Below are 24,368 nucleotides of genomic sequence, written 5' to 3'. Positions count from 1 at the left end.
TGTTTGAGGCAATACACTGGGTGTTAATAACACAGTGGTGAACACAAAGGCGTGCCTTTTAAAATTTACAGTCTGAGGAGGGCAGGTATTAAACCTTATGTTACACCAATGAAATTATGTAATAGTCATTGTGATGGACCTGAGGAGGAAATGTGAAGTACCTTAGAACATAGGGCAGTGACAAGCAAAGTTAATTTGGGGAGACAAGGAATACTTTTCTGGCAAGGGCCAAAGGATGAGGCAAGAGCCTGATGGTCTCAGCAGAGGGGAAAACACAGGTGAAGACCCTGATGCATTAAGAAAAAAACAGTTAATTTTGAAATAAGTATCGACTGACAGAAGTGACAATAATAGTACATAGAGTACTGTGAACTCTTGACCAGTTTTTCCCAGTTTCTTCCATCTTTTGTGACTATGGTATAATATCAAAACCAGAAAGTTGACATTGGCACAATGCTATTAATTACAGTCTTATTCGGTTTCCAACAATTTTTACATGCAGTGTGCTTGTATGTGTGTGTGTGCATGTGTGCACGTTTTTTTATAGTTCTATGAAATTTGACCTAGAGGTTCATATAACCACCACTGCATTCAGGGTACAGAACTGTTTCATCATTACAGAATATCTCTCTTGTGCTTTTTTTTTTTTTTTTTTTTTTTTTTTTTTTTTTTTTTTTTTTTTTTTTTGGAATAGCACTAACTCCTCATTCTTGTCCCTATCTCCCAGTAGCCACAAATCTATTCTCTATTGTAGAGACAGAGTTTTGTCATTTTGAGACTGTTATATCAATGGAATCATACAGTATGCCACCTTTTGAGACCGGCTTTTTTCACTAAGCACAATGTCCTTAAGACCCATACAAGTTGTTGTGTGTTATCAACAGTTTGTTCCTTTTTTATTGCTGAGTAGTATTCCATTGCATGGATGCCTTAGTGTTTAACTTATTTCTGGACATTTGGGCTATTTTCGGTTTGGGGCTATTACAGAGAAAGCTGACATTGACACTTTTGTACCCTAATGCATTTTACAGAATGGGGAAAAGGCAAACAAAATGAGGCTTGTTTGGGGCCAAATTATGCAAGGCCACAAATCCTTTCCGGGTATAGACTATAAAAGCACAAAAATGAATGAATAAATAAGATGAAACTGAATGTAAACACGGAGTGTTTTAAGGACTCTGACTTTTGGTGTTATATCAGTATCCAGATGGCTGCCTTTTATTTTCCATTTTTTAATCTAACTGTTTGCACATAATGAGGTGGTCAGATTTGAATACTAGTTTGCAGATGGATTGGGGGTACTCTATACTTGAGACAGCTAATTAAAACATAATTCTAAAAACAGTCTTATAAAAACTTTTCTTCCCTCTGTTCACTTAGAAAAGACTTATATTTAGCATAAGAATGTTATTGGAAGCACCAAATTGAAAACTGTCAGCTCAGATTCTGCAATCTAAGGAAGATTCTGCCTAGTGGTGTGTTGAAGAATGTAGGAAAATCAAGAAAGCATGAGTTTACTAGGTTTTCTTTAAATCAGCAGATACAGCATAATGGGCTGTGAGAATTCTGATCAAGTCACAGGTCTGCCACCAAATGCAAGGTATGAATTCCACGTTATGTGAAGTGAAAGGAGAGAACCACCAAGGTAATTTTAGAATAAAATCAGTCCTAAACCCAATGTATCAGTACAGTTTTTCCTAAAGGATATTATGCTGATTTGAACCTCTGGGCCTCTGCCTATGCTTTTCCTGTTCCTAGTTTGCTGTCTCGGTTCCTTTTTGCCAATATGAATCCTGTAAATCCTTCAAGGTGTGGTCTAGAGCTTATCCTTCCTTGAAAGCTGCCCTCACGCTGATACATTTCTTGACTGATTTCCTGTAATTGAGCTAGGATAGTACAGCTTAATACTTAATGGCTGTGCAATTATTGCATGCCTTACTCATATATGCCCAACCAAATTTCTTCCACTTAAATGTAAAAGTAAAATAGCAAAACATAAAGCCTGAAAATTGAGGGGTGGTGATGTGGTGGAAAAACTCATAAGATCGTTACCTATATATTTTCTTCCAAAAACTCTTCAATGTCATAAATATGCTCAATCCTTAGAGGGTTCAGGTGAAATAAACATGGTGATACACCCTTGACAAGTATTTCAATTGAGACTAATCTTTGAAGACAACCATTTGGACTCTTAAAAGAGATTTGTTTGTTTGTTTGTTTGTTTGTTTGAGACAGTCTCGCTCTGTTGCCAGGCTGGAGTGCAGTGGCCAGATCTTGGCTCATTGCAACCTCCGCATCCTAGGTTCAAGTGATTCTTCTGCCTCCAGCCTCCTAAGTAGCTGGGGCTACAGGCACGTGCCACCACACCTGGCTAATTTTTGTATTTTTGGTAGAGACAGGGTTTCACCATGTTGGCCAGGATGATCTTAATCTCTTGACCTTGTGATCCCCCCGCCTCAGCCTCCCAAAGTGCTGGGATTATAGGTGTGAGCCACTGCGCCTCGCCTTGGTTTTTGTTGTTGGTGGTGGTTTTTTTTTTTTTTTTTTTTTTGAGACGGTGTCTTACTGTGTCACCCAGGCTGGAGTGCAGTCGTGCAATCTCAGCTCACTGGAACCTCCACCTCCTGAGCTCAAATGATTCTCCTGCCTCATCCTCCTGAATAGCTGGGACCATAGCTGTATGCCACCACACATGGCTAATTTTTGTATTTTCTGTAGAGACGGGTTTTACCATATTGGCCAGGCTGGTCTCGCCCAACTCCTGATCTTGAACTATCTGCTTTCCTTGGTCACCTGAGGTGCTGGGGTTACAGGCGTGAGCCATCGCACCCAGCCTCTTAACAGTTTTTTATATCCTTGGACCAATAAGCCCACTTCTAGGAATCTCTGCTCAAATAACCACTAGAGATGCAGACAAAAAGTTACATACAGGATTTGTCTTTGCTGCATTATTTATGAGATAGAAAAATGGAAATGATCTGGAAAGGAATTTAATAAATTAATAAGTTTCTTTGCAGGCATTAAAATTAAATACTGAAGGAATATTTAACGACATCAGAAAATACTCATGTTATAATAAAAAACGGGAAAGCAGAAGATCCACAATAGTTACTACCCTGTTCAAATCAGATTTGAATCCTGGCTCTTTTCTGTTCCTTCTCCCTCCCTGCATCTGTCACTATTTTTGCAATAAACTGTTTGCATATGGGAAAATGAGGGATTCTTTTGGAAATTCACATTCTGGGCTCCAAATCTGACATACGCTTATGATTACTTTCAAATAATTAGAACAAAATACATTGAATAGCAAATATGTATAAATCTAAAAGCTAGAAAGAACAGAAGTTAATGTTTTATCAGCTATGTAACTCAATTATTACTGTACTAGTTAGAAGAGGTTTCCACTGGTAAAATGATAAATTAACCAGCTTTATTGTACTATGGTCAACATCATATTGTATACAAAGCTGCATTAAGCCTACATGTTGCCTTGAAAATCATGGTGTACCTGTAGTTGTTATAGCTAATGTACTTCCTGGACACAGTTTTCTGACATTAGAAAGTCTTTTTAGCTTTCTGGATCTCTGTCTTCTCATCTGTGAACTGAACATAAGTGGCTTGTCATCCTCCAATGGCTATTTATGTGTGTGTTGAGTTCATAAGATGTAAGTCTTTAATAATAGAGTAAAAATTTGAAGCATAGTACCTCTAAGGACCCTTCAAGATACATTTTGTGACTGTGAGACTTTATGACATAGAATTTGTCTCCTGCTATATTACATATCCTTTTGTAGCTGGTGACATGTCTTCCTCTGAACTCCATCCAGGATGTCTTAGTGAGCAAACATGCTTGTGGATAAAATGAGATCCTATCAGATTGACAAAGGTTTAGGAGTTTGAGAACATTCCATATAGCAGGGGATGTGAAGAAACAGGCATTGTCAAATACTGTTTGTGGGAATGGAAATTAGTTCAACTCTTTTGGAAGGCAATTAGGTAATAATATACCAAAATTTAAAATGCATATAGCCTGTCTTTAGCCATTCTACTGCTGAAAATATCCCACAATTATACTTGTAATGTGAACAGATTTATGTATAAGGATGTTCTTTGTAACATTCTTTATAATAGGGAAAAATAATTGTAACTTAAAATAGATACTAGATGCATAAACTGTGGTGTGGCCCTGCAATGAGAAACTAGTCATTCAAAAGAAATAATTAGGTCTGTAAGTACTGAAATGGAAAGATGTCTAAGATATTATGGTAAGTGAAAATAACAAATTGAAGGATAATTTGTATGGCATGAGCTTGAGTTAAAAGCAATGTGGGTTCACTTCGATCTGAATAGTACAGGATGGACTCCTTTTATATCTTTCTTATGCTCTTTTCTTAGTCTATGCCTGAGAGAATCGTGGAGCCTCAGACAATAATTCCACACACTGCTATGATGAAATAATGTACAAAACAAAAATGTTTCTCCAGAGATCATTAAAAACTGTAAGGTAGAATCTACATTGCTCTAGAAACCTATGAAGGTATGAATAAGTTTTCGTTGAAAGTTTCACCATATTTCGGAAGTTGAGCAGTGATATGAATACCTACTACTTTGGCAGATGATTAAAAACACACTTCCCTTTTCTCTCTAAAAAGTCATGTCTGGTGATGTTTGTGTGAAGGCCATGTGTTGACTCTTGGAATTGAGAAAGGTACTAAATACACAATGGTTAATACATACTAGCTCTCATTCTAAACTTACTTATCAAAATTGGCAAGAAAAGTTTTGTGCATTAGTCGTAGGATTATTTTGTCTCAGAAATCTGCAGTTATTTTCCTAAGATATGTGAGATTTTCAAAAGGAAGAAAAATAATTGTATTTGGGAGTAGGGCTAGGCAATGAGAGGACTGGGAGTGGGTTTTGAATGAATAAGGAGATCCCTTCTAAAAATTAGTCAGAACAATAGCAAAACAATGAGAGAAAGAATCAATCCCTAGAGCCTGAAGTTCATAGTATACAATATGGTTTACTAACACAGAAAGAATCGGAGGTTTAGCCCATCTGAATACATACATATTCCATTTGTTAAGAAGTTGATATTAAAAAAATGTGGAATTTCCTACTATAATTTAAGGGATGATTGACCTCCAAAAAGCTTCACCACAGTATCGACGCTATGCTCCATATATTTTCTTTAATTCATAAGCAGTAAATTTTATTTGTGGCATAATCACTTCTTCCTATATTCCAAATGCTTTCTTTTCTTTGTTTCCTATCATTTTATATATAATATGCAAATACGCTAAAATTGAAATATAGTTTGGCAGCTTGTAATACTGTAAAACCATAAAATATAATATATGACTACTAAATATTTTGGTTTAATGGGCCTGGTGTTCTACTATATATTTATTTTAACTCACTCTTAAAATGTCAAATAAAACTCAAAAATCTGTTTTAGTTCCAAATGTAGAACTATTAATTTTATGACTTAATATCTGATTAAATTTAACTATGCTTCTAAGAGCGTATAGGTTCCACACATTAGATGGGCTGACTATTTAATCCCATCATTTTAAGTGGAATTGAACCCCATCTTGCCAAATATGCTAATATCCTGAGGGAGGGAGAGAGGGCAGAATGAAAGCAGAAGATGTTTGAAGATTCTGTGAATTTATATTCTTCACTTGGGAGGCTCACCAAAACATCCACATTCTGGAATAGAGAATATAAAAGTCAAAAGGGAAGCGTTTTCAGTGATTTCTCTGGCATCAATAAACCTATATACATGTGGACAGACTTAAATAAATAGTTAAAACAGAACATCTGGGTACCCAGGCATGTAGGCTGCTGGCTGAGCTCTGAGGCTGTATCACTTCTATTTCCCAATTGCTAGCTTTTGAGGCAATGGTACTCTTAATCTGAGAATAAAGGCACAGACAACCTTACCCTCATGGTTCTGAAGAATCCTGCTGACTTGTTCATTAATCAGAACTGGCAACTGACTCCTAAGATATAAGTTCCTGATAGCTTTCCAAGCAGAAGGAAGGGTGCTGAGTGACACATATAAATATGAAAGTGAGAAGGAAGGGTGAGCTCCAATGGCAGTGACGTTTTCAGGAGCAGTTAATGGAAGAAGTACTTGTTGTAAGACACTATATTGCATTTGGGAGAATTCGTTCACCACTAAGCAAACGGTGAGACCTCCCCAGGAGAATATCCAAAAGAAATTTTAGATATCCTTTATACATCAATGGTAACACTTTTGAAAATAGTGTGGTCTTAGAAATAGCTTGCTCTACTGGACTACTTGCATGTGTTCTTTTTTTTTTTTTTTTTTTTTTTGGTTCAACTACTGGTTTCATCTGTACTACAGAGGCTTTGGGAAAATTTCTTGAAGACCCTTTTTTAATGGGAATAACCACTTCTACTATTTTTTCTCTGGGTACTCTGTGAGTATCTGTTGTCTCAGTAAGTATTTGTATATCATGTATGTTATGTAATTTAAAAAACTTTGAGTTCTTCAGATAAAATCTGTAATGCAAATAAATGATTCAAAATTTAGCTATTCCAAAGACATTAAGTGGGTAACTTTTTTTTTTTTTTTTGAGATGGAGTCTCACTCCGTCGTCCAGGCTGGAGTGCGGTGGCACGATCTCGGCTCATTGCAACCTGTGCCTCCCGGATTCAAGTCGATTCTCCTGCCTGAGCCTCCTGAGTAGCTGGGATTACAGGTGCGTGCCACCACACCAGACTGATTTTTGTATTTTCAGGAGAGACCGAGTTTCACCGTATTGGCCAGGCTGTTCTCAAACCCCTGACCTCAGGTGTTCCACCTGCCTCGGCCTCCCAAAGTGCTCGGATTACTTAAGGCCACCAAGCTCGGCCTTAAGTGGGTAACTTATAAGCAGTGACTATCATTTTCCAATTTTTTCAGAATAAATGCATCTCAAAATCTACATTACAACAAATTATCTCAATAATCCTTTTTCTTATTTTTGATTACATTACATAATTTAAAAACATTTTAGTTAGACATTTGAAGAAGTAAAAAATATTGTAATAAGCCCTATGTCTCCTCAGGTTTTAGGAAATCAATGACTTGTTAGTATTAAAGATGTTTGGAATGCACATTTTGAATTGAATTTTTTGAAAAAAGTATTGAAATGTAATGTTTAAAAGTCAAACATTCTATGGAGATAATATTAGCATTCATAATAAATCATTAATAGTATGGTAGTGAGCCTTATTTTTATTAATAAAGCTTAATCCTGTTGTCTACCACCAAATTCTGCATTTTAGCTCTTTTCACTAGATATTATTGTGTTTTAAATACAAGCATGATACTTTGGTTACTAGTAATTGCTGTAATTTTATTATCTTTCCAATAGGTATATCTCATATGTAAAAAACCATGTTTTTGAAGTAATCTCATTTCTGAAAGATTTAAAGTGATTTCCAATTGCTTTTACAAATGTACATGTTTTCAATAAAATTTTTCATTCAAATATGTTAATAAAAATATTTTATCTTTTGTGATTTAAAGAAGAAGCTGATTCTGGTGTATGTTTCAACTCCTTTTGACAATGGTTTTCACAAACTCTCCCATGTTTCTCTAAGTTCAGAAAATGACTGGCTTAAAAAATTTAATTTTAAGTGATCCTAATGGAGCATTTACATAACCTTAAATGACTATAACAGAGCCAAAAAGTAATTAAAACTTCATAAATGCAGAGTGACATCATCCAATCAGCTATTTACATTTGTGTAATTCAAAGTAAGAGGACCTGTTAAAGCCCTAATTCATATGGGGAGAGAAGATAGAAAGAATAGAAAAAAAATAAGATAGTTTTAGGGAAAAACATAACTTTAGTGGATAAGGTCAGAGGAACAATTTTAAGAATAAATTCTCCTTAAGTCAAAAAGCATATGAGAAATATGATATTTATAAAATATTTATGACAAGTAATTTTTTAATAGTAACAATAAATTATAAACTGAGACAGATATCACCTTATCAAAACTGTAACAACTCATTTAATATATATGGGTGCAAATTGTTTTCATCAATTCTCACATTAATGTGTAAAATATTTTTCTAAAAATAGATTTTACTCTTTGAGAGGCCAAGACAAGAGGATCATTTGAGGTCAGGAGTTTTAGACCAGCCTGGCCAACATGGCGAAACCCTGTCTCTATTTTAAAAAATACAAAAATTAGCTGGGTGTGGTGTCGTACACCTGTTATCCTAGCCACCTGGGAGGTTGAGGTGGAAGAATCACTTGAAACCAGGAGGTAGAGGTTGCAGTGAGCCAAGATGGCACCACTGCACTCCAACCTGGGTGACAGAGTAAGCGAGACTCCATCTCAAGTATATACATATATAAAATAATAAAATACATATTTTAGAAAAGTTGCAAACAATGGAACATTTTTACTTTAATAACTGCTGAAAGGGAAGGGATAGAAAGAGAAGTGGGAAAATGATACAGGGAGGAAGGAAGGGAGGGGAAAGGAAAGAAGGAGGGAAGGGGGGAAGGAAAAAGGAGGGAGGAAAAAAGGAAGGAGAGTGGAGGAGAGCCACATAACTCGATGAAAGGCAATATGTGTACTGTCTATGTTTTTGTGTTACTAAATCTCATACTGTTGATGGCAAACCATCTTTAGCCATATACACGATCTCTTAGTGGGCATTTCTACTGAGCTCCAGCTCAATGACTTCAGAGTCAGCATACTCCTAAACTAACTCATCACCCCTTGTGCTCCCTCCTTGCCCTTCTGTATTGTGTACTGCAAGCACCATTTTTCAGATCTGGTAACCTAAATACGGAGGTGCACTTCCTGACACACATCTTTGTGTCAAACACTACTTTCTATTGGTTCAATGTCAGGACTGCCTCATGATCCCACAGTCTCAAATGCCATTCCGCTAAGTTCTCTGTCTAAAAGTGAATTTGGACATGCCAATCCCTGATTTAGAAAACTTACTATAAGCAGAGATTAGATGTCTCCCTTCCCACACTTGATTTGGAAATGAAATTGGCAAAAACTCTTCCTCTCTCTCAATTTCATGGCTTGCTGATGACCAAAACCTTCCCCAAGGCTTTTAAATATACTTGTAGGAAGAGAGAGAAAATTACTCTTAACATACCCTTCCTTTTCCCTCACATCATGGATATTCACTATGTTTATGAACCTACTTCTTGCTTCTCTTCATCTTGTTGGGTCTGCTCTGTGTTTCACTTCTCTGTTTCTGATTTCCTTCCTAAAGAAGAACTCCCAATTCTTCTTCTTCTATATTTCAGAGTAATTCAGCTAAACCTCTCTCCTGCCTCTTGTACAACAAAGCCCATCCAATATGTACAATAAAGCCCATCAAGACACAGACAAAGTGGCCCACCATTTGATTTGCTTTTTTGTCTATAGAAAGCAGATGTAGTTATAAAAAAGAAATCATTGATGAATTTTTAAACAAATACTATAAAAATAAACAACAGCAATGATTCCTATCATATAAAACCCAGACTCCTTAGTTTGTTCTGTGAGAATGTACTTTCTATCCATATCCTCTGTCTCCCTTTTAATGATGGCCCCAAGCCTTCTAATTCTCCAGGTACCAGGAACCTGTTATCTTTTCTCAAACAAATTCAAACTTTTTTTGTAATCTATTTTATTCCTAGATGGCCCACGCTATCTTTCTTTGCTTAATGGACCATACTCATGCTTCAGGATCCTTCTCAGATGATCCTCTTAGCCCTCACACAAAGTTAGTCTCAACTTCACACAGTACTTTCATTTTAATTGTTTGAAAACGTGGCTGCCTTCTTCACTAGGACAGGTGCCACTTCACTAGTCAGGGGATGTGAACTTGAAAAGTAGAACAGTCTTGATGCTTACATAGCATCAAAACTGTTCTACTGTCTTCCAGTGAGAGTCCTCATTGTGGCAATATCTTAGATACTTTATTCACAGAGTTTCAAATCTAATCTCTGCAAAATTGTATTATTTTTTATATGGTGCTATGGTCTGAAGGTTTATCTTCTTTCCAAATTCATGTGTTGAAATTCTAACCACCCCCCAAGGTGATGGTATTAGGAGGCAGGGCCTTTTGGAAGCAGTAGGTCAGGAGAGTGAAAAATCATGATGGAATGTGTGCCTTTATAAATAGGGCCTGGGAGAAGAACTCTTGCTCCCTGTACCATGTGCAGACACAGCTGCAAGAGGCCATCTGAGAACCAGGAAACTGACCCTCATAAAACACCAAATGTGTCAGTGCCCTGATCTTTGACTTTTCAGTTTCCAGGACTGTGAGAAATAAATTTCTGTTGTTTACAAGCTACCCAATCTATGATATTTTGTTACAGAAGCCTGAAGACACTAAGAAAGAAAAGTGGTACTGAGAGGTGTGGTGTGCCCCTCTAACAAGTACCTAAAAATGTGGAAGCAGCTTTGAAATCGGGTAACAGGGAGGGGCTGGAAGAGTTTTGATGTTCATACTAGAGAATTCCTACATTGCCATGAACAGCCTATTAAAGGCAATTCCAGTGGTGGCCCAGAAAAACAAAAAACAAAAAACAAAAAACAAAAAAAAAAAAAAAAAAAAAAAACAGAGCTTCAAAGAAAACCTCAAGGTCTTAGAGAATACCTAAGTAATTCTTAAAGAAGTTTGGTAGCAATATGGATGATACCAAAGGTCATTCTGATGAAGTCTCAGGCAGAAACAAGGAACCTGTTACTGCATAATGGAGGAAAGTTCAGCGTTGGAATAAAGTGGCAAGAACCTTGATTGAATTATGCTTGTGTTCTTGTGTTTTGTAGAAGGTAGAACACGTGAGCAATGACATTGAATATTTTCAGGAGAAATATCTAAGCAAAGTGTAGAAGGAGCAACTTGGTTCCTCTTGATTGCTTGTAGTAAAATTCAAGAGAGAAATAACTTAAAGATAGAATAGTTAATCAAATGGGAAACAGGTAATGCGGTATTAGGAGGTGGAGCTTTCAGTATGTGATTAGGTCATGAGGACAGAACCCTCATGAATGAGGTTAGTGCTCTTACAAAAAAGACCTCTACCACTCTGCCATCTGTGGTTACAACAAAAAGATGGTTGTCTAAGAAGCAGGCCCTCACCAGACATGGAATTTGCTGGTGATTTGAGCTTGGACTCCCCAGCTTCCGGAACTGTGATCAATAAATTTCTGTTGTTTGTAAGCTGTCCAGTCTATGGTATTTTGCTATAGCAGTGTGAACAGACATACAGGCTAATATATGTGACATAACCCCAGATTTAGTTTCCAGAATCTCAGTCTCTTGAAAGCAAATCACTAAATTTTTTAACAAATGTTTTATTCTTTTGGTGGAAGAATCATATGCTATCTTGGAGGTCATCTTCTTCAGAGCTTCTCATCCTATTTATATCTTGTAGCACTCCTGAAGTTTAACATGTTTGTGCCACATACTTCCTCCGGCTGTTGCAGCTCATGATAAAAGATATAACCTGGGGGTTTGGCCCTGTACTTGGTACCAGAACTGGAATACAGTACTCTGCCCTGAGACATGCCAGATGGAACTGACATTTGCTGCTATGGTACAATACCTTAATTTTACTGAAAGGGAACTGAGATGCAGAGGTTAGCTGACTCACCTTCTGTCATCCAGCTCCTTAGAAAGTGGCAAAACTTGATCTAGAACTCAAGTGTTTTGAGATGTAACCTTTTAGATAAGGCAGTGAGAACTACGATGGGTGTCAAGAAAACCCTGCCTCCACTGCTTATGTGATTACACTTAGTCACTTATATGTTCCGAATTAAAACCTCCCTACTTCTGAGGTGCTGTCTTCACATAAAAACTAACTTGGCTGAATTTAGCCTATACAAAGTAGAATTCATGAAAACATATTTTTCCCAGACACGATGTGAAACTGAGGCTTTGATAATTTTTTCTTTTTATTTTGTAATTAGTTATTTCAGGTTTACATAGAAAAGGCACGATGCTGTGAACCAGAAACTTCAAATAACATAGGAGAACATTAAGTATCTTTGGTGTTAAGGCAGCTGTGTTTGTGACAAAGACTTTTAGCTGAGAGGATAGGTACTAGGCTAGTACCCTGAAATAAACATGGAAAATAGGCTGGGCATGGTGGCTCACACCTGTAATCCCAGCACTTTGGGAGGTGAGGCAGGAAGATCACTTGAGCCCAGGAGTTTGAGACCAGCCAGGACAATACAGAGAAACTCCCTCTCTACACAGAAATTTAAAAATTAGCCAGGTGTGGTGGTGTGCACCTGTGGTCCTAGGTATTTGGGAAGCAGAGGCAGGAAGGTCACTTAAGCCCATGAGGTTGAAGCTGCAGTGAGCCATGATCCAGCCTGTACAACAGAGAGATCCTGTCTCTAAAAATAAATAAACTAACAAAAAACAAAACAAACAAAAAAACTCCTAAAGGTTAGTTTGGGCTCCAGCTACAAAATAAAACTTGTGGATCACAAATAATTACTGAAAGGAGATATGTTCATTCACAAAAGAAGTACAGTAACACTCCAATAGCTCAGAAACAGTTGAGTATCTCTGCATCATGACCTGTAGACACTGGAGATGTTGCACAAAACAAAGGTTTATAATCAGTCTTTTTGCAGGTCAACCAACCTAGCATTAGGGTAATCTAGCCAGGAGAAGAAAAAAGCATGAATAAGCCATAAACAAGGTGAAATTTACTCATTTATTTCAAAAACATCTTAATCTTTAAATGAGACATTGAAAATAAAACATACACCCTTGAAAATAATACAAAGAGGCAGAAAAAGAGTTTTAATTGATGCTCATGGGTTGAATTTTTAGGTCAGAATAGAAGATCTGGTAAAAAAAAAAAATTGCTTGCATTAAACTGAACAGTAAAAAAAAAAAAAAAAAAAATGGCTAGGCTCAGTGGCTCATGCCTATAATTCCAGCACTTTGTGAGGTCAAGGTGGGCAAATCCATTGAGCCCAGCACAGCAGTTTGACCCATCTCTATAAAAAATACAAACATTAGCCAGTGTAGTGGCATGTGCCTATAGCCCCAGTTACTTGGGAGGCTAAGATGGGAGGATTGCTTGAGCCTGGGAAGTCGAGCCCGCAGTGAGCTGTGATTGTGCCACTGTACTCCAGCCTGGTTGACAGAGCAAGACCCTCTCCAAGAAAAACAACAGCAAAAAAAGGATGATTTGGAGGCTGAGGCGGGTGGATCATGAGGTCAAGGGTTCAAGACCAGCCTAACAAACATGATGAAATCCCGTCTCTACTAAAAATACAAAAATTAGCCAGGTGTGGTGGTGCATGCCCGTAATCCCAGCTACTCAGGAGGATGAGGCAGGAGAATCCCTTGTACTCAGGAGGCAGATGTTGCAGTGAGCAGAGATCATGCTACTGCACTCCAGCCTGGGCAACAGAATGAGACTCCACCTCAGAAAAACAAAACAAAACAAAAAGCAATCAAGAAAAGAGCAAACAGCTCTATGAATAAAAAGCCCAGATTTTTATGCACATAGAGAAAGGCCAGGGCAACTTTAAAGAAACACTTTCTAGTTGAAGTGGGGTCTCAAAAAAAAAAATTGGATGCACACTTTTGTATCAGCACCAACTTACAAATATGGTTACACAAAACAAAACCCTGTTAGAAATCACTGGTTTGGTTCAGAAATAGATTTCTGAGTTGTCATAGGCATGAAACCAATACTATGCCAGTGAATAGATCTACCTCTAAGCAACCTTGGTGAACTGAGCAAGATCAAGGGCAGATTGTAGTCCCTTGAAACATTGATGATAAACACACTATGGTTAAAGGACGCAAATTACCTTTGGTATCATAATGCAGGTACATACACTGAATGTAAGAATAATGTGATTCAAACTAATGTAGGACTGTGCCAAGCAGGAAGAGAAAGTCCTTTGGGCATTCAAAAAGAACATTTAGACAAAGCAAAACAAGAAGGAGAATTTGTGGTTAGCAGGAAGCTGTTGCTCATTTATATTTTATCAAAGATTTTAAATGTTGGGTAAAAGAGTGTGGCTGTAGCAAGCAGAAAGAAATTTGGCATGTATGTGGTTTATAACTGAAATAATCAACTAGAATAAACAATAAGCATCAGGAGGATTTTTTTTAGTGTTCTCTGTGGTTTCCTAAAATTATGTATTTTGGAAACTCAGATGGGATAGAAAAATCAACATACATTTCTCTGGTATCTCATTATGATGTCTCATATGACTTACGCTCTTCTATGTTAATCAAGTGAATCTCTTCCAATTATACAGATTGCTATGAAAAATCATGAGACATCACATTTCACTAAGTGAGAAATACTACTGATCTAACAAGATTCATTGAATAATGAAGGGGGGCCCTTTTTTTATATGTTACTCCCTCTAGCAAGGTTGAATAAATATACTAGTGAAACGTGGAAGGAAGGATTTTTATAGTTTCAGGTACTTACATAGTTTTAGATAAATACATGACAATTTGTTAGCAGACTCAGAGATAATGTTTTAATTGCCTATATCCCATAGTACAGTGTTTAGGATATGTTTAACAAATTATTAGTTCTTCTTTGTAGGAGTTTAAAATAAGGGGCTAATGAGAATAATACAGAGAAATGCATGAAAATGTTGTAAACCACAAATAAAATAATGTACAAATATAAGTACTTTTGGTCCATTACAAATGTGGAAGATATGCACTTATAATGAGGGGATAAAAAGAAAATACCTTAACTCTTATTATGAAGTAAGTTCTTGACACTAACATAATATATTGAAAAACTCTTAAATATATATGAAAAGTGAATCTATCTATCTATCTATCTATCTAGCTAGCTAGCTAGCTAGCTAGCTAGCTATCCATCCATCCATCCAATGGGAGAAGATGTAAAGTGAAATGGCCATAGGAAGACAGTAGTAAGCATACGTGTGAATTGTACATCAGGAGACATGACTGTGATTCATTCACAGGGTATACAAGAAGAAGGGAGAAAATGGTTATAGTAGAGCATTAAAAAGATTAGAATGAAATATTTTGCAAGTGAGTGAGAGGATCTAATGTATGAAGTATAAGACAAATTTAAAAAAATTATATGGCCTCAAAAAATATGGCATACACAAAATGACAGGTGAAAAAGATAACTTTGGCAGAAGAACTGAAGACTTACAGGACATAAATGCTGTAACATGGGATTCTAGGGAGATTCATATCCAAATAGGGAAAGAGGGATTATACAGAAACCATCATAAAACAAAAACAGTGTCTGGAGTCAAATTGTTATGTTTCACTGAAACAATACATTGTCTTACTTTCAATTATATCCTCTAAGTTAGTATGATTTGGTCATGAAAAATGAAATAATAAACAGACCACCTTAAGGATCAAATTGCGAAACAATACTCAAATGTGTTTGTTTATGCAGCTATCATTCAGCAAATATTAATTGGCTACTCTTTGCAATATATCAGAGCAAGTAGTTGCTATACAAAATGCCAACTGAACACAGAGTACTTTAAAAAATTATTCTGCACAAATAAAAATCCATTGAAGTGTTGAAAAGAAGGCAAGTTAGATTCAAAAAAATGTCATGAGTAAAAAAAACAGATTTAACTGGGAACTCTAAATAGAAATTGAAAAACAACCAAGAGTCATGAGGAGTTTTATTTGGGAGCTTTGTTATTTATGTGTTCTTTGCCGACACATAGATGTTGGATGTGGAAAAAGTTAAAGACAGGTGATAAATTTCTATTTAATATGAGTTGGTCATGCGACTTGACTCACAGCCAGATGCAAGTGCAGGTCTGAAGGAAATACAGAAATTGACCTATGAGATATGTGCATTTGTTCAACTTTTGTTTGAGTCCATGCTATTTTGCAAGCACTGTCTAGGCAGCGGGGTGCTACCATGAGTGAAGCATGGCCTCTGCAGTCAGTGAAGCAGCCATGCAGGAAACAGCTAAGTGGCAAGGCAATAGGGGTAGCCCCATGGAAAGCGGAAGCAAGGGAATGAGGGGTGAAGGGTTTCTGAAACACATGAGATGAGAGGCAGGCTAAATGAGGAAAGAGGCTCCGAAGCCAAGAAGAGAGAGTTGTGTAATTGGTTATCAGCAGTGTCAAATTCTGAACATAGGTCAAGGAGCATCAAGATGGAGAAGTGCCATTTCGTTTTGGCAGTGAGTATGTTACTGGAGACCTTGGCAAGGCTGGCTTCTGGGAAGTGGCGTGGGTTAGAGCAGGACTGGATCAGGTTCAGGAGCATTTTCACTGAGGAACTGAATGCATCTGGTGCACTCTAGGAGTCAGGAGAGGAAGGTGGGGAAACAGTTGTTAGAGGGTGTAGGGATTTCTTGAGACTAGGGATATCTGAGACTCAGCAGGATCCAAACACAGACTTTTTAGCTCTATTTTGTAAAAAAACATAGAGCTTTTCCCAGCAACAAGGAAACAACATTTACATCTTGAAGCAGGCTTTGTTAAGCTTGTTTGTTCTATCTGGCAATGAGGCACTGTAACACTGACCCTGCCATTGAAGTCAGCAGATTGTATTTGGAGAGCTTTGTGATTGTAGGGGGAAGTTGTTTGAAAAGTTAACAAAAACATCTACTCTCCCTGATCTGCTAAACACCTGTGTGTATTAGTTTTGATGACTGACTATGAGCTCAAGAGCATGGGAATGCTATTTTTGAATTAAAAAAAAAAAGGGAAGTCCCATCAGGAGAAGTCAAATGTACATGACACAGGAAAAAGATATAATATTTTCTATTTTAGTTTCCACTCATTTGAAAAGGGTTTTAAAAAGAAAAGTGTAATAGTTCTGCCGACCGCCAACCTCAATTAAAATGCTAAGTACAAGTTGCAGTTTCTCTACCTCTGCCAGAGGGAATATGTCCAAAGTGACCAGCCACCTGTTTCCTTTTGTAAGAGCTCAAGACTGCTGCTCCGTCCAGCGTACTCCTCACTGACACTAAATATCAGTGTGATGATGAATCAAAAGTGAACAGCAGTAGAGCTTTATTTACCAAGAAATGACACTTAGTAAGGTCATCTCTTTTTGAGAAGACTTTGCAGTCATTTAAATTGATAAAGATATCAGTGATTTATCAACTTCAAATAAGGCACGAGGAGCATGTATGTTAAGGGGCACCCAACTTGGCTGTTTCCAACTTGTTTAAATATATATGCCCACAGGCTGGCTGAAGGTATCTGAGGGATAGTAATGGCACATGGTCCGTGATGGCTTAGCTAGGCACAGTGAAGGTCATAGAATGAGAAACTTAAGAATCAATTACGAAACAGGTTAAAGTTGCTGTGTATCAGACACTGGCTTTGGAGTCAGTAGACTTGGGTTTTAATGATAGCGGTGCCATTTATTAGCTGTGGGACGTCAGTCAAATGACAAATTCCTAAGCCTCGGATTTCTCATCTATAATATAAAATAGAAATAATACTAGTGCCTCAGCGCTGTTTCAAGGATTAAACGACAGCACGTGGAGCATAACCCAGAACGAGGCATATAGTAAATGCTTCATAAAATGATAGCTATTATATATCTTAAATCAAGCATCCTCAATGCCTTGTTGATAAGAAAAATATAAACTGTTAACATTTGGTTAAAACCATGAGAGCTAATGTGAAAATAGACGTATTAAACAGCTTGCCATAAAAATGCTACATTTTTTAAAACAATTGAGATATGCCTGAAAGAAAAAGAAGGAGCATTGTAAAATTCTAAAGGGATTGAAGCAACAGCATTTTAATCAGCAAATAGAACCCAGAAAGAAAATCCTAAAGTTATAAAAGTTTTATTCACTTCTGAAATTTAATAAGATTCTGATTTTACTAACATTAAAAAATAAAATCATCTCTATTAAATGTGAAATTAGTTTTATTATACATATAGTCTCTGTGCTCTTGTTCAAATTAATAGTAAAAAATTATTCCAAGTACGTTCTATGGGACATATTAGCAATATTGAGATAATAATCAGTGCCCATCTCTCCACGTATAAAATGCCCTACTTCATTTTTAGAATAACTTGATCGCTGAAGCTCTTCACCACATTATCTCTTTTATAGTTCCTAGCTCACCATTTAGTATGAAGGCCCTAGAGCCCTCTCTTCCATCACTCAGTTCCAGGCTTTCTGCCAGCTTTCAGATTCCATGTTTAATCAGAACCCCAGGCTCTCCAACCCCAGTCTGTATTACTAATTTTTCCAATTCTTAGAGTAAATTTGCCACTTTGAAATGTGTTATGTTATCTGCAAACAGAACCCAGAAACAAAAATCTTATAGTAATAAAGAAAAGATTGGTAATGTTTTAAGGAATGAATGATAAATAATGAAAGCCCTTTGAATCTCAGCAAGGACTGAGATTTAAGTAACACCCTTATGGAGAACCCAGAAATTCATTCTGCTGACCCCCAAATGGACTTGCTGAGGAAAAGATGGACTGTCTTTCATCATATATAAACTCTACATTTCTAGATAAGAGAGAAAACTGCAAAAGCAAGGCAGCATGGAAAACTTCCCACTCACTGGGGCAGGTTGATGGAAATTCTACTTGACAAAGCCTTTCTTAGCCAAACTCCCTCCACTGGGTTGCTACTTACCATTGTCTTGCCATTTGTGTTTATGCATCCTTAGACGCATGAATGGAGGGTAAGCTTGGTAAACAGAGGTAAGATGCTAACAGAGGGTAAGCCTCCACGAAAGCTACATCTTATGAAGACTTTCTCTTCCTTTCTCACTCACCTCAAAGTCTAAGCCAGAACTCACTCTTCCTAGATGTGCTGAAGTCCCAGAGACAGGGAAGAAGGAGGGGAAGGGAATTTGGGGTTCTTCTTGCCTGTGTCAACCTCCTATAAGTCACTCAGCCTCACTTGCGGTTATTCTTTTGTGTAATGGAGATAATTATAGATACCAGTTTGAGAAGTGCTTTGATATCCTCAGATAAAAGAGGCTCTAAAAGGGCAGAGGATAATTATTATTAGCAGCTCAATGGTTCATAGGTTTTTCCATATGCAGCTTCCTCCAGGGAAGCTAAATCCATCAAAATAAAACCAGTTTGAGAGAAAAGGTACAATAGAAACTATTTAAACAAGGAAAATGACTTCAAAAAGATGAGCCAGATGAAACATAAAAGTGAAATAAAAAATTAAAGTGATGACACGCTTCTAAAAAAATCTCTGCAGTCTTGTCATGAATGAACTTAACATCACACAAAAGTCATGCTGGTAATAATGGCAACTTGCATTTGTATAATGTCTTTCCCAATGACTTTACAATTCTTTTGTGGCATAAAATGACACTTAGTAAATCTTCAAATTGCTATCAGGCTCATTTTTAGGTGAGATCATTGAAGGCTGAGCCACCCCACATGATAGAACAGTGAGAATTAAAATCCAGTTTTCCCAATTGTTCAACACAGAAGAAAGACACTGGAGTATCTTCCACCTCATGGGAACGACAGAGGATTTCCTTGTTGGAATCTAGTCAGCCAAAGCATGCAGATGGGATTTTCAGCATTTGTTCTGATTTTTGTCTAACTAAGTAAGATACTTGTCTTTAGCAAGTATTATAAAACAATTATGTATGAAGGGCCTCCCAGGCAGCTAATCCTTGCTAAGAGAATAAAAGATAGGGAATAGAAACACAAGCAGTATATCAGTCTCCAGCCACAAGAAGATTATGGTGTAGTTGAGAAGATAAGACATACACACAAAACAATTAGTGGTCAAAATATTATTTTATACTTCAGTATTAAACACTATCTTCTCTGAAGAGCTTTCCATAATTATGCTAATGGAAAGTAATCTTTTTTAAAATTCCTGTAGTACTCACAGAACTACGTTTCTTATAGCCCTTGTAAGAGGCATATATCATGTCACATCTTCTCTTTGGTATCAGGGTTTAAGCTCACCAAAAGTAGAAATCATGTTTTATCTTAAATTTCACTTGGTGCTTTACATTGATTCGGACATAAAGAAAGGGCTCAGCAGTATTTTTCAAAATGACGTAGTGATGTAATAATTTTAAAATATAGACAACATGTAAGGACAATATCTGCATTAACATTGCTCAGCATGTTTTCACTGATAATTGAAATCCATTAGGCTCTAAACAATTAGGAAATAATCACTCCACTCCTGATATTCTTTTAGTACCCTGGTAGCATTTACAAATCAGATTACAGTTGAAAAGTTCTTTACAATTGTTTTTTACTATTCTTCAAAACCATATGAGCAGTTGGGTGCAGTGGACCACACCTGTAATCCCAGCACTTTGGGAGGCAGAGGTGGCAGAGTCACCTTTGCCACCTCATTTATCTCACCTGAGGTCAGGAGTTGGAGACCAGCCTGGGCAACACAGTGAAACTCTATCTCTACTAAACATATGAAAATTAGCAGGGTGTGGTATCGTGCGCCTATAATCTCAGCTACTTGGGAGGCTGAGGCAGGAGAATCACTTGAACTGAGGAGGCAGAAGTTGCAGTGAGCCAAGATCACACCACTGCCCTCCCACCTGTGTGATAGAGACTCTATCTCAAACAACAACAACAAAGACAACAACAAAAACAACAAACTCCAAAAGCCATATAAGCACAATTTACTTTTCTTTCCTCAAGAAACAGATGACATAAAAAATACAGTGAGGAACGTGCATGACCATCCTACCCTCAGGATTTTCTTGTCATCTTTGCAGCCCCTAACTTCTTACTTTAGGTCTTCCCTGGGGCTTCAGGTGAAAAAAAGTAGTTAATTTAGCAGTGCTGAGACCTGCATAATGGAGCCAGCTGCCGCAGAGATAAGGGGAGACAGAGGAGGGACTAGGAGAAGGGACTTAGGAGTTCTAGAATGTACTTGGGAGGACAGCCTCGTATCCCACTTAATTTCTTCTGTAGGCACAAGTGGAAAGGCTGACTGTCTATGTGCCCCTGAAATAAGGCCAGACTTAAAAGTAGGGTAGTGGTCTAGAGCAGAATTGCTGGATAGCTTTTCCTCTCCACCAAAAGAAAGAAGAGGAAATAATTGGGTGATAGCATACTGCTCCCTTTCATCATTTCTTTCCTCTAATAGTCTGTCCTTTATGGAAAAATAGCACGTACTTTCCATTCATGGAAATATCACGTTTATGTAAAATGATTCAAAATTAAATTTAATTTTCTTTTTACTCATTGGGTACAAAATAATTTATATTCACATACTGAATACTGACCTAGTTAGAGAGGTATCCATACAGTTAGGTATGTAATTCTCTTCTGCTTAAGATGCTCTCAAACTAAGAAAAGACTATTTAACAGGGACACCCAGGCCTTTCCCAGAGAACTACACAAGTAATTAAACTGACTTTTTAAAGGATCAGGATGGTTTTTCACATTATGCATAAACTTAGGAGCAACTTCGCCATCTCACATATCTCACCAACCCTCTTTCACTTTCGAGAGAGGGAGAGAAAAAAGAAAAAAGAAGTAAGGATTTGTCCTCCTAACAGGATACAAAGATACTTTTCTTGAGAGATTCTAGATGTATTTTGGCTATCCAGTGCTATGTTCTTTGCAGGCAGCATTTCACATTGCTTTTTGATAACCTCCTAAGAGAAGCCATGATGCCTAGGCTACCAGGGGTCAGACAAGGTCAGCTCCTCTTCCCACTGTAGGGAGGGAGACACAGGAGTTGACTTTGCCCAAAAATAGCCTGTGTCTATGATGCAGAATTAGTTTGGTATCACCAAGTCCAAAAGTTGGAGCCAAAAGTCCTGCTTTCAGAAAGGACTTCCAGCCCCTGAGCATTGCTGTTACTCAAGTTTTTAATTAGTTATGAGGTCACTGGTAGCCAGCGCCCTGAGACAGTACCATGATGACCAGGGTGGGTGCCTCAGGAGGGAGGAGGGAGCCAAAAAGATGAAGACACCACCTTTATGAGAATGTTTTCTTTCTACCAGTCCTGAAGGTAGTCTAAGTAACAAGATCTTGGATTTCTACTGGTATAGGGTTGTTTGCCCTAAATCCCTACCATTTACCATAATTTGTTATGTCAGTTCTACCTTCCTTGTTTTCCAAGAAGCTGATCATTTCAACAACTTAATCCAAGTCATGACAAATTTGATTGATAGACAAAACTTCCATTAGACAGATGGACTTTATGCTTTGAGCCTTCTCTGGCACTGAGTACATGCATAAAAATTGGGTAGATGAAATTTTATCTGTAGGAGAAGAGATAAAATTCAGTCTACTATGGCCAGAATGCTTATTACTCTCCTGAATTTGTATTCAGTAAATATCTTATTTTTTAAAAAGACATTTGCTAAACTATTAGTGTGCCATAAATAATGATTTATAAATGTTGTCTAATAAATCACTTCCCTGGCTCACAGCTAAATATTCGTATCCCTTTTGTCTTTACAGATGAACAAAATGAAAGTCATAGATTAAATTAATGGAAGGAAAGTGGACTACAAACAATGGTTACTTCTACTTCGGCAAAGTGAATTATTCATGAAAACCCTATTGCAAGCATACAGTGCCAAAGGTAGCCCTCAGGATGATTTTTCTCAGCCTCTGGGCCCAGAGAGTAATTGCAAAGTGGGTAGCAATTACTTTTGGCATCTTTCCACTTCATGTCCACTGTCCTCCCAACTACTTTTCTGGAACCAACTATGTGGTAACCCTATCAAAGCCTTATGGCTTTCCAAGCTCTTCTCTGAGTCATCCTACTCACCTCTCTGCACTGAACAACCTGGGGTTGTTATAGTTGGTATATAGTCTGTAGTTGTTATATGCAGCTGCATAAATACACACACGTGCACACACACACAAACACATGCAACAGAAAGAAGCCTTTCTTATTATAGGCCTGAGATCATTTATATTAAGGTTTGCAGATGTTAAGAGAAGTTTTTTCATTAAAATGAACTTTAAATGGGTGTGATGTGTGGAGGAGACAGTCTTTCACCTCCTTGTCCCCTTGTTTGTACTCTAGTGTCCCCATGTCCAACTCACCTTCCAAACAATACTAAGAATTAGCAAAGAGTATTCTGCCTCTGAATGCTTTCTTTATCTCTATTCATGAGATATAGACTTTAGCAAGACTCTACAGACCTCAGGAATTCTTAAAACAATCTCCTAAAATACGGCGTGAAGAAGTGGTAAGAATTTAACTCGCTGCGCCCTGATTCTTGGCAGGCAATAAAGTACAGGAATTTAGAAGAAAGACCTTTGGGTCTAACTTCTGGAGTATGAATTCTGGCTCAGCTAAATGACCCTAGACAATTTCTTTAACCTTTTTGTAAAATAGGGATATAGTGTAAAGGATTCACAGTTCCACGTAGCTAGGGAGGCCTCATAATCATGGTGAAAAGTGAAAGACATATCACATGGCAGCAGACAAGATAGAATGAGAGCCAAGTGAAAGGGGTTTTCCCTTATTAAGTCATCTTGTGAGACTTATTCACTACAACGAGAACAGTATGTGGGAAACCACTCCCACGATTCAGTTATCTCCCACTATGTCCCTCCCACAACACATGGAAATTATGGGGGATATAATTCAAGATGAGATTTGGGTGGGGACGCAGCCCCAATATAGCCCCGATATAGCCCCAAAACTATATCGGGGTCCTCATGCTATTACCTCATCACATGGTTTTAAGGATTCATTGATATAGTAAGTATACAGTGCAGTACCTGGCATTAACTAAGTATTTGTTATTACTATAGGCATAGCTATTACTATAAACTATAGCAACATCTAACAGAGATTCCCCGTATGGGAAACTTTAGTGCTTACCTGTAGTCATATCTCTCACTGAGTATCCTGGCTTTAGTACTTCATCTCATTTTTCTGTCTTTAGCTATTTATTTGGGAATGTTGTGCATCAAGCCTTATGCTAGGAGCTAGAAATGGCCACAAGCTACACAAATAAGACTCCTATAGCATGCATGGTTTTGGGGGAGGAAGACTACAAGAATTAGGAAAAAAATCCATCTTGAAGGATGAGTAGGAATGAGACGGTGCAGGGTTCGGATTGTAGAGTAGAAGACAAGTAGATATGAAAATAGTAGAAGAATCCATGTGAATAGATGGAAGGAAGCCAGTGTGGTTGAAGAACAAGAGAGCAGGGGCTGTGGCTGGGGAATATGGGGGGAGTAGGGGAAAATTTGGCTGGTGGAAGGGCAGAGTTCAGTTAGATCAATTATTCTCAATCAGAGTAGACGTTTGGCAATGCCTAGTGAGATTTTTCATTATCACAACTGGGAGTGGTGGGTTCTGCTAGCATCTAGTGGGTCAAGACCAGGAATACTGCTAAGCATCCTGCAATGCAGAGGACAGCCCCCACAACAAAGAATTATCACAGTAAAAATGCT

This window comes from Cebus imitator, unplaced genomic scaffold (genome assembly GCF_001604975.1).
Source record: "Cebus imitator isolate Cc_AM_T3 unplaced genomic scaffold, Cebus_imitator-1.0 Scaffold7, whole genome shotgun sequence".
Lineage (NCBI taxonomy): Eukaryota > Metazoa > Chordata > Mammalia > Primates > Cebidae > Cebus > Cebus imitator.
The sequence above is the reverse complement of the archived record's forward strand: the minus strand, read 5'-3'. Positions refer to the sequence as shown.